We start from the raw sequence: 12,422 nt of genomic DNA on the forward strand, positions 1-12,422 counted from the left end.
ACAACTAAGGGAAGGGACATTGCAGACCAACGAAAGAAAGCTGGTGTGGAATTTGCTTTTGTCCCCAAAGAAATAGTCCCTGGAAATTAGAATCTTTTTTGTCAACTTCACAAGGAGAAAGGGACAGAAAAAAAGCCTGGCATGTACAAAGTGGGAAACAGAACAGAAAATCCAGCTGAATCCTTAAGGAGAGAATGAACCCAGAAACGGTATATCCTATGTAAAATTACTTTCAAGATTTAATCTCCTATGCTGTTGAGGGAAATTTTAAACTTTTACGTTAGATTAAGGTAGTACTGGAAGTAATGGCCATAGTCTCCCAGCAGAAACAAATGCTAGTTCTTTCATGAGAAATGTGAACAACTAAATGTGGCACGTTGATATGTAAGAATTAGTAAACCAAAAAAAAAAAAAAACCCCGTCTAGCCCATTCGGACTCATAGCGACCCTATAGGACAGGGCAGAACTGCCCCATAGAGTTTGCGGGGAGCACCTGGTGGATTCGAACTGCAGACCTTTTGGCTAGCAGCCGTAGAGAATTAGTAGGTCCACATTATTAACAGCTTTGAAATAAATCACAATTACATGGCACTATAAATGCGTCCACTCAGTGTAGGAGCACAGTTAGGCGTTTAATTATACAGGAAAATGCAATCACTTCCCAAGTAGGAACCTAAGCCACAAAGCATGTTCCTACTTGAGCCATTGTGTTTCACAAACCCTGGGGCTTTTCTGCCCTTTCAGGGCTTTCCGGATTTTCCACAATTTTGCCCCAGTTTTTACCTTCCACCTCTCTCCATAATGCCTCACCTATCTGATCTTATCTGTCATATTATCCTCATTAAATTTCCTTTATAAACTTCTTCGGTGTCTTTCAGACTATTCTGTCCACTTAGGGTGCCTGCTCAACTTTGTTCAGTTAAATCTGCCAAGGAATGCCATTCAAAATTTGACGCCTACTCTGCAACACTTCTCTGCTTAAGAAACAACAGCAGTCAGCCAAATAGTCCTGCTTTCAAGCAATTCTTCAAAAGGCTACATTTAAACAAAAGTTGTTTCTTTGTTTAAGCCTCCAGCTCCAAAGCAGAACCTTAAAAATCCTCCTGTGACTGTAAAATCCAGTCATTCCCACATAAAAGCACCTGTTTGCTACTTTCTCGTGACACGTCAGGTATGGTGCCCATGGTCAGATAATTCCAAGGAATCAATGGATATTAGTAGTTTCATAGTCCCGAGAGAGCCTATGAGATTTTGGGGGAGGTGGCCCAAAAGGGAATGGAAAGAATTAGAAGACGATAATATGTAACATAGGCTCATCATTATGTTTCAAATCACCAGCAAAAGATTAAACTATTATCCAACATTTTTATAATTAATAAATAAAGTAAATCATCTTAGAAATGTTTCCCTTGAAAGAACTTTCATTTTGCAAAGTTTTGAACTTAAATTACTCAAAATATGCAATTTCCTTTCTCCAGAAAATCAACTGATGGCCTCTATACATTTATTGGCGGTAGGAGATATTGTAGCTTGATGCTGAAAACTTGATGTCCTCCAGGCACTCTACCTGATTTCAAATTCAGTCAGACAAACTGGGTACAAATTCTACCTTTTTTTTTTTTAATCTGCCATAATTCCTAGCACAGTTTTGGATTTGTAGTAAGCACCTAGTAAATATTTCTTGATTGACTGATTTAAATACTTTTATGTGCATAATAGTTGGGCAAAGTGAAATCATTTGCATTTCAATTAAAACTACTTAAAAACACCCAGCTTCTCCCCAACAACTCCATTTATTTGACTCCAGGTTGCAGCTAGTTAGAGATAATATGGCACTGTTTAAGTTTTGGCAGACTGTAATTTGTGGATTTTCATACAACCAAACTGCCTAATACATTTACATTGGTCCACATGCCAGGAAAATACATTCAAATTAAAGAATATTATTTGGTTAAATAAAATCAGAGGGATGGCTTTGGCTAATAATGACTTTTTGTAGCCAAAAGTTAGCTTAGGAGAATGGTTTTATTGATGCTATCATTTAAACTGAGCTTTGTTTATATCATAAATACTCAAGAAACAGTATTTGGCCCCCAGGGATATTCTCAGGTATAGCATTAGCCAAGTAAACATGTCATTAGTTGTGGTTATGTGTTCAACGTTTTTCAAAGTCATATGAAACAAAATCATTTCAGTTAAAAATAAATTTGAATTTGGATGTTCATGCAAATACCATTTTTAACACAAATTTTGAACTGAAAGTACATTCTGGGAATGCTTTCAGATGAGGTAGTCTATATATGTGTACTGAATTAAAATTTTTACAAAGTTCATTTCTACCCAATGCAATTAAAATTAGTGTCATTAGATAGCATTGGATAGATATTAGATCGTATTAGACATAGTTGAGATTCTAATCTTACCAAAATAGGACATTAGAAAGTAACACATTTAATGGTATTGAGTTGTACATTAAAAACAAACAAATCAAACCCATTGCCGTCAAGTCCATTCTGACCTTATAGAACAGAGGAGAACTGCCCCCATAGAGTTTCCAAGGCTGTAATCTTTACAGGAGCAGACTGCCACGTCTTTCTCTCTTAGCGTGGCTGGTGGGTTTGAACTGCTGAGCCAGGCATGAATTACTCAATGAGCTAGGTAAGCATGCACTTACAGAATCAAAAAAAAAAAAAGAAGGGTGACACCAGTTGTCCAAAGGAAAGATCCATAGATGCTGACATGGATTGAATTATGTCTCCCAAAAATGTGTCAACTTGGCTAGGTCGTGATTCCCAGTATTGTGTAATTGTCCACCATTTTGTCATCTGATGTGATTTTCCTATGTATTGTAAATCCTACCTCTATGATATTAATGAGGCAGGATTAGAGGCAGTTATGTTGATGAGGTGGGACTCGAACTACAAGATTAGGTTGTATTTTAAGCCAATCTCTTTTGAGATATAAAAGAAAGAAACAAGCAGAAAGACATGGGGATCTCATACCACCAAGAAAGAAACACTGGGAGCCTAATGTGTCCTTTGGACCTGGGATTCCTGAGCTGAGAAGCTCAGGACTGGAGGAAAATTGATGACAAGGACCTTCACCCAGAGAAGACAGAAAGGCTTCCCCTGGAGCTGGTGCTCTGAATTCAAACTCCTATCCTCTAGACTGTGAGAGAATAAATTCCTCTTTGTTAAAGTCATTCACTTTGTGGTATTTCTGTTAAAGCAGCACTAGATGACTAAGAAAGATGCTGAGCAGACAGGACACAAGGAAAAGGAAGTACCACAGTGGAAGGGAATTTGGTAGAGCACAAAATGAAATTGACATCAGCTTCAGTGCGTAAGAATGTGCCTGCCAGAAATAAAGTTCACACAGTGTCTTGAGGGTGCCCAAGCACAAGGTTATTTAAGCTATGAGGCCCCTATTACTTTAACACCTTCGTTGACATGTCTTCTAAGGAACCCTCCCGTGTAGTTAAAACTTCTTATCTTAGCAGGTCTCTTGGGAGTATACTATTTCTTTCTAATAAACAAGAGGTGGGCTAGGCTGTTGAGTCTAACTCTTGCTACTTTCACCCAATATGCAACAGGATCCAACATAAGCAGCTACTGGATGAGGATGGATTATATTAACAGATAACTGGTCTCTGATCCATTTTGAGAGAACCATCTTGTACATCCATGTCTGCTGATCCAGCCACTCCAGCCAGGAGGGACAGCAACATTCTTTGCCATGATACAAATGTATGCTCTTGCACATGTCCCGGTAAACAACCGATGGGAATTCCAGTCCCAGATGATGCACAAAAGCAAAGGAACTCAAATATGTTGATCATTGCAGTTAATTCACTCAAGTTACTTCTTGACCCCCAACAAGATGGATTGACACAGTGGCTGCAACAATGGGCTCAAACATAACAATGATTGTGAGGATGGCGCAGGACTAGGCGGTGTTTTATTCTGTTGTAAAAAGTGTCAGGCTATGAGTCAGAACCGACTCAACAGCACCTAACAACAACAAAACTGTTAAGCATTTTCATACAGAATCATCTCCTATATTTTGTAAACAATAATATTTATAAATCTAACTTTAAAATATGTTTGGTATACGCACAGACCCAGTCTAGCACACATTTCATATAATACTAACCAAACCCAAAAACCAAACCCATTGCCATCGAGTCAATTCTGACTCACAGCAGAGTAGAACTGCCCCATAGAGTTTCCAGGGAGTGGCTGGTAGATTCGAACTGCCAAACTTTTGGTTAGCAGTCAAGATTTTACCCACTGTGCCAACAGGCCTCCATATAATACTAACATGAGTAATGATTTAATATAATCTTAACATACGAAACATCCAAAACACACTGGAAATATTAATATTTATCTAACGTGAAAAGTTTTAACTTATGTATCAAGTGACTTTTTTATTGTTTGTTGTACAGGACACAGGGCTTGATATTACTATATATACAGTAATAAATGAGGTATTAGGGACATTGAGAGGATGCAAAATTCAATATTTATTTATTGTGCAAAACATGTTTCTGTTTTGCAGCAATAAATGTGTTTCTGAATTGATCTCCCAAGGAAGAAACAAAGGGTGTTTATCCAAACATTTCATCTACATTTGATCAGAATATTTATTTAGCCATGTATAAGGAAATTGAACAAGTCCTCGAGGAAAAAAATTCAATAAATATCTAAACCCACTGAGATAGTAAAAATTACATAAATGTATTTTATTTTCCATTTCCCTTCAGAATGATTTCTTTTAAGAAATTGATTAATATTGTTATGACTAGCAAAACAAACTTGCTTGTCGAGAAGTGGTGCTATTGTAACACCAGTTATGTACATGTTTCTGAATATGGAGTTGAAAAATTCCACAAAGAAATAAACCGTTTGTTTTATAAATTTTGTATATGATCACAATGATATTTGCCTTTTCATATCAGACCAGTTGGGTACAACTACACATTCAGTTCTCTCTTGTCAGCCACAAAAGAACAAGCCAGCAGCACTATAATCATATGAGTCGTGATGTATCTGGTCCTGTCCTGCAAAGTGAACCAAAATGCATCTTCAGATTGAGCATACCCTTGGATTTGTATCATGCTCTTTGTGAATTGCTCTTGCCCCCATCGGAAATCAGCTGTAGTCCAATTAATTGTGAAGGCTCTGCATCAAAGGACCGGAAATGACTGCGCAAGTTTTTAAGTATTATTTCAAGATGAAAAACACTGGAGATCTGTGAAGGGCCTACCAACAAACAGTGCATGACATATGAATGAAATTATTTCTGACTGCCGTGTCAGTACTATTTCTTTTGACTATCTCAGACCTTAAGAACAAAATTACATGTTTCAAATCAATTTTTTTACTTACTGATTTTCAAATATAAATTTTGTGTTAAAGTCCGAATTTTAATGTAAGTTTTGTTTTATACATTTTATTTCTTTTCAACTATTCAAATTTACTTGCTAGGGTACAACCAAATTTCAAAAGTGACATTTTATATTCAGGTAAAATGAAATGGTAGCATCTAAGTGGAATGCAAAAACAAAAGCTCACAGAAGATAAAAAGGAAAGGATTTGTGAATCTCTAAAGACAATTCCAATATTAACTTCTTTTTAAAACGTAATGAATCAGAAGAGACTTCTTCCATTGAACACTAGAGTTTAATGGGTTCAAATCGTATACTAGTACCACTAGTGCTGAAATTTCTAATAGCACTGCAGATATAACAGAATTTGATCCAAATTTCGCATCCATTCCTTGCTGTAGTTAAAAAAAAAAAAAAAGGAATGCTGTAGAAAGTGAAACTATTTTAGAATCTGAAGTTGTCACATCTATAGACCCCATAAATAACAGAAATACAGATCCTGCCCCGTGGAATAGTTTTTCTTCTAATGATATAAGTTATTGGATTGAAAGAGGGTCAAGTGATTGTCAGCATCAAGTGGACTATTTGAAAATTTCTGGATGGTAAACAAGGTCTTGTAGCCAGAAAATATTTCTAGGGTGCAAATCTAATGGTGAAAATTATAAGAGGGAGTATCTACTCTATTCTCCATTAGTTGGCTCTGTATATTGTTCTGTTTGCAAACTATTCAGTCCTAAATCATGTAATTCTTGATTTGCTATGAATTTAGCAATTAGCACAACTCGAATATGATTGATAAACATGAAAATAGTTCAATTCGCAGAGATTGTATGTTGTCATACTTAAACTGAGGACATGATTTTGGCTTAACTCATGAACAAGAAACACAAATTAGTGAAGAACATCAGTATCGGAAAGCCGTTTTGCAGTGCATCGTTGCTATCACTGAATATAGACTATCTTTTCAAGGAAGAAATGAAGTGTTTGAGTCCCTACAAAATGGAAATTTGGGGGTTTACTTGAACTTGTTGCTCAGTTTGATCCATTTTTAGCAGGTCACATCTCAAAATATGGTAACACAGGAAAGGGAAACCCATCATATATGGGCAAAACAACTTGTGAAGAATTAACAAACTTTATAAGTGACAAGTTCAATCAACTATTTTCAGTGAAATAAGTCTAGCTCGGTATTTCAGTTTGTTTGTAGATTCCACTCCTGATCTTTCTTACATAGATCAAGTAAGTATTGTTTTAAGATATGTATCTCCAACAGATGGATAACCTGTCCAGCAATTCATCACATTTACTAGCTTAAAAAGTCATACCAGTGAAGAAATTGCAAATAAAGTACTTTACAATTTATGTCAAGTTTGCAAAATTAATTTTTTTTTTTTAAGTTCTGAGACCAGTCCTTTGGAAATAATGCCAATATGTCAAGGCATTATAAAGGCATGCAAAAGAAAATCTTAGAATGTAATGAATATGCCATATTCATACCAAGTGGTGCACATTCACTTAATCTTGTAGAACGTAGCACAGTAGCTTGTTGTCCAGAACCAGTTGAACTTTTCCTACTGTTCAGTTACTCTACACATTTTTTGCTGCCACTACTTACTAATGATTGGTACTTACAACATATTTAGGCTAAGATCAAGTGTTAAAATGTCTTTCTAATACACATTGGGAAGCACATGCTATGGCAACAAGTACAACCCTGGAATCGTATACTCAGATTCTAATTGCCTTAGAAAATATTGCTGAAGACTGGACACAAAAACGAGATATCAAGAGAGAAGCTGAAAACATCACCAACAAAATGCAAACACTAGAGTTTGTATTTATGTTGGTTATGGGGAATTTTTTTTTTTTACGGGGAATAATATATTGCAGCATTTTCATTGGACAAATCAAGTTCTCAAAGATTCAGAAGTAAATTTAAAGACATACACAGATCTCTACCAGTCATTGACAGGGTATTTACATAATTTAAGAGAAGATTTTTGAAAAATTTCAAAATAAATACTGCCAAATACTAATTGTCAAGCAATTCACTATTACAGGAACATCAGAAAAAAACAATAATGGAAGCATGCCGGAAGTATTGAGTGCCAGAGATCAATTCCATGTAACCACATACTACACCATCATTGACGCACTTGAATCTTGCATGAAAAGAAGGGTGAAAGTGAATAAGGCTTTTGTAATTATTTGCCATCTTAAACAATTTGGAAATGCCTGATGAAGAATGCATGAAGACATCCAAAAAATTAGTGTAGGCTTATCCTGATGACTTAAATATAAGCTTTTATGAAAAAGAGCATCAATTTCATTCTTACACGAGCACAAAGTTTACAGATTCAGGAAAGACAAATTGACTCGTGTAGGTATGTATGGTTTAATAATAGATAAAATACAGTGTGTATTTCTCAATGTTGAAATTGCTTTATGCATATTCCTAACTTAATACCACAAACTTCATAACAGAATGCTCATTTTCATCCCTAAAGAGACTCAGAATCTCTCAGGATGCAACAATGATTCAAGAAAGATTCGATTCATTATCTTCTTTATGTATGGAACTATATATTGTTCAGCAGCTTAATTGCGATGAAATCACTGAAGAATTTGTAAGAGCAAAGAATAGAAATGTTTTTAATTTTAATATTAGAGGTGAAAGATCTATCTAAAAATAAAATGTAGCAATTTGTTGTAATATTTGTTTTCTGATCATTAAATTTTCTTTTATGTTTTTTCATTCATTCATTTATAATTATAATTATAGCACTTATTATAAAATAGGTATCAAAATTGAAGTATGAGCCATTTAAAGCAAAATTAGTGAAAGTCAATTTTTTGTTGTGGGAGATCAACGGAATTTTACATTGATTGTTGAAACGACTAAGTTCACTGACTCATTTTCTTGGTTTTAGAATATGTGAAATATTCTTTTTGTAGAAAATGTGGTATATGGTAAAGATCTTAGTACCCCACATCCACTGAAAATGTTATAATCCAGTTCACCTCATTCCACTAAAATGCTATATGCCACTTTTGTGTTCAATTGCTAATATTATAGTCATGTTTAAAAAGAAGTTACATCAAGTATAGCTAATACACACGTATATACATCTAACGCATGTATCTCGTTCGAATACATGAGTAAACAGAGTAGGATGTATCACAGATTATCAATACTTAGGACCCTCACATGCCTTAATCTGGCTGTGCACCGCCCCTTTGGTTAGCAGCCGAATGCTTAACCACTGCACCATCATAAAACCACAGGTGTATCATTTTTTTTTTAAACAGGCTAGATGTAGTTATTATAGTGAAATCCATATAAATTATCTCTCAAAATCTGTTTTCAATTGTGTCAAGCAATACTATATCATCAAATCATATAAATTGAAAAGATGACATAGAAGGATAGACAGATTGATAGATTAGATAAAGATAGTTAATAGATTGATAGAGGCATAGACATAGACATACTTTAATCATTAATGTAATTATTATTTTTATGATGCACTTTCTCATGTCCTCTTTTCCCCTCACCATGCATCTGAACACACTATAAGACAATAATCAAGTGTATAAATATAGGTTTTGATTATGTTAATTTTTGAGGAGAAAATACCCCCAGGGAATCTACATTTGTTTTTTTTTTAAAAGAGAAAAGGCAAAGAGTAGAAAGAAAATTGACAGAGAAATCAGAAAGATGTGAAAAGGACTAGAACCTGTTTTTGATAAGCTGAAATGGATTATTCAAAAGTTACTATTTCATCCAATATCTGTTCTATTCTTCTTACCTAATTTTGTTTAAGGCAAAAATATTCCCAGTTCAAAAACAACAACAGCAATAACTAAATTTCACAGCCTTCCTTGCAGCTAGGAATAGCCAAATTCTGATCAATGAGATGTCAATAGAGCATGTATTAGTTTCCTAGAGCTGCTGTAACAAACTAAAATAAAGTGGGTAGCTTAAAATAAGAGAAATTTATTCTCTCACAGTTTTGGAAACTAGAAGTCTGAAGTCAAGGTGTCAGCTGAGCCATGCTCCCCTGAAATCTCTAGGGAAGATTTCATCTTCCAGCATCTGGTGATCCCAGGCATTCCTTCGCTTGTGGAAACGTAACTCCAATTTCTACCTCCATCTTTACATGGCTGACTTCCCAGTGTTTAGGTCTGACTCTTCGTCTTTCCTCCTGTTTTTATAAGGACACCAGACCCAGACTAGACCCGTGGCTACTGAGTTGATTCTGACTCATAGTGACCCTATAGGACAGAGTAGGACTGCCCCACAGGGTTTCCAAGGAGCAGCTGGTAGATTTGAACTGCCAACCTCTTGGTTAGCAATCGTAGCTCTTAACCACTACACCACCTACACTACTCCAATATGACCTCATGTTAACTTAACTAATTACATCTGCAAAGACCCTATTTCCAAATAAATTCACATTCACAGGTACCAGAGGTTAGGACTTACACATATTTTTGTTGTTGTTAGGTGCTATTGAGTTGATTTTCAACTCATACCAACCCGGAGTGACAGAGCAGAAATGCCCCATAGGGTTTTCTAGGCTATAATCTTTATGGGAGCAGATGACTAGGTCTTCTCTCCCACAGAGCCACTGAGTGGGTTCAAACCACCAAGCTTTCAGTGAGCAGGTGAGTGCTTAACTGTTGTACCACTAAATCTCCTTACATGTCTTTTTTTGGGAGGGGGCAACAACTCAACCTATAACAGAGGAGATGCATAAGCAGGGAGGCATTTCTGGAAAGACAAGGCAAATGAACAGATTCAAAGTGTGCCTTTGGCCCTTTGACCTTATTTTTCCTGCCTAGGATGTGGGTGTGATGCTGGAGGCGTAACAGTCATCTTGTCACCACGAATTGATTTAGCTTAAGGATGAAAGCCATATGATAAGGCTAGCTAATGCCTATTGAAAAGCCAATAAACACTTTAAAAAAAAAAAAAGGATTTTGTGAGGAAAAAAGGAGACACCAATCAAGGAAGTTACCTGAGGACTCTGTGCCCCACCCCACCCTGACCAATAAGACATAATCAGTTCACAGAGACTTCTGCGAATCAGAGACTAAGACCAAAATACATTCTGGACAGTCAAGAGGCTGAATGGGATGTAATATGATCTGAGATTACAGAAGAGTCAAGAAAAAATCACTCAAATTACTTGTTTTCTCTGAAATTGAAATTTTTTTTGAATAGATTGTGATTTGGTTGTAGAAAACATACTTCACTCTCGATTGTTTAAGTAGAAAGGGCTTTATTACAACATCCTGATGGTTTATTGAATTGTTGGGAAGGCTGAAGAAACAGAATTTAATTTGTGAAGTGACTTCTGAACTATGTCACAGATTTGGTCCACTTAGAGAGCCACTGTCTCATTCATGATCAGGAAGCCTACAGACCCAGAACCACATTGCCACTGCCATAATCAGTAAGATTCCGCACCAGGAAGCTGTTGCCACAGCTGCCAGCTATAGAACCAAGCTACTCCTAACACAGCCACTACCAAGATGCGTGATCCTCACCATGTCAGTAGAGGAAGGCGCAGACAGGAATTGAAGCTGAAATGGACATCAAGTGCCAATCCACCATATCCACCAGGGCTGAGACTAGAGTGAAGTGAATGAGGCATCAAGAGCTCAAACGCTGAGGCAGCACTCACTTTTAGGGTCATGCATCTCCTTAATTTTTGTACCATAGGTACCTCTGTCTCCTCAGCCTAGTCCTGGCCCTGGTGTCCACCACGCTAATGGAACAAGAGGGACTGGTTTTACAGTACGTGCAAAATAGAACTAGGAAGTAAAATTAGAGATGGATAAAACAGTCCAAATATTGTGTGTGGGGCACGAGTTTCAATAATTTTGTGATTGTTAAATGTGTTTTTAAGGGAAATGTTTTGACCCCTTTAATCAGAGTTTAGGCAGCTCAGGCTATGTAGAGCAGCTACTGATGACCCAGATCACACCCTTTCAGCCCAACTCTGATTTCAGTTGTAGCTGTGGTGGATAGTTCTGAGTGATCTCAGACTCACCTGGAATTGAAAGCTTGCTACCTGAAGTATGCACTGACCCTCTACCTGCCCCAGGACCTTCTCAAAAGCTTCAGGAGACCATTTGTATCCTATACAAGTGCAGCCTTCAGAGAGTTAATGGCTGCAGGGATAATCTGCTACCAATGGGAGGATGGATCCAGTGACTAAATGTTCCATTCCAGAGCTTCTCAAACTATCTGTGGTGGAAACTAGCTTTCTCTCTTTTTTCCTTTTTACATTTTTATTCAGGGGGAACCAACATTTTCAGTTCTGTAAAATCACATACTTAAATATTACAGCAATGTCAAATTGCTAGAAAAGATTCTAAAAAGTGTTCTCTGACTTTCTGAATTTATTTTGGTGTGGACTGGTAACAAACATTGGGGGGACAGACACTCATCTGCAGACTGTACTTTGAGTAGCACTGCTCTTGCCTTGGTCCTTCAGGACAGCAATTCTGGAAGCCATTCTATACACTTCTCAGTAGCTATTGGGTGAATCAAATCCTGGTTCCCATGGCAGTGACCTTAATAATCCACTCTTTTCTTGTTTTTTTTTAATGGGACACTTCACAAATTTGTGTGTCATCCTTGCACACGGGGCCATGCTAATCTTCTCTGTAGCATTCCAATGTTAGTATACGCGCTGCCGAAGCAGCACAATGATCCACTCTTATGTTGACTTTGCCTCCTTCCCTGACTCACTCTTCCCATCCTCTCACTCCTGCTTCCTGTATCACCCCCAAAATAAACAAGCTGCACCCAAACCCTTGTCTCAGGTTCCACTCCTGGAAACTCAAAGTAAAACACTAGGATGTCTACAGTTCTGGGATTAGGAGACTGGATGGAGAAAAACTGTAATATATGGGACAGTACATCCATACAGAAAAAAGAAGCTAAATTACAAATAGACCAGTCTCAAATAACAGGAAAAGGGATTCTCATCACATCTATCACTCCTAAAATGAAATTAAT

The 12,422-nt window shown here is 36.8% G+C and overlaps 1 non-coding gene across 1 annotated transcript; it reads right to left on the reverse strand.

Moving 5' to 3' along the window:
* Window positions 1-12,001: 12,001 nt before the first annotated feature.
* On the reverse strand, window positions 12,002-12,108 carry LOC111750122 (U6 spliceosomal RNA). The gene has a single exon (XR_002785277.2). It is a non-coding gene; the product is annotated as a U6 spliceosomal RNA (small nuclear RNA).
* Between the last annotated feature and the right edge of the window lie 314 nt (window positions 12,109-12,422).

This window comes from Loxodonta africana, chromosome 14, assembly GCF_030014295.1.
Source record: "Loxodonta africana isolate mLoxAfr1 chromosome 14, mLoxAfr1.hap2, whole genome shotgun sequence".
Classification (NCBI taxonomy): domain Eukaryota; kingdom Metazoa; phylum Chordata; class Mammalia; order Proboscidea; family Elephantidae; genus Loxodonta; species Loxodonta africana.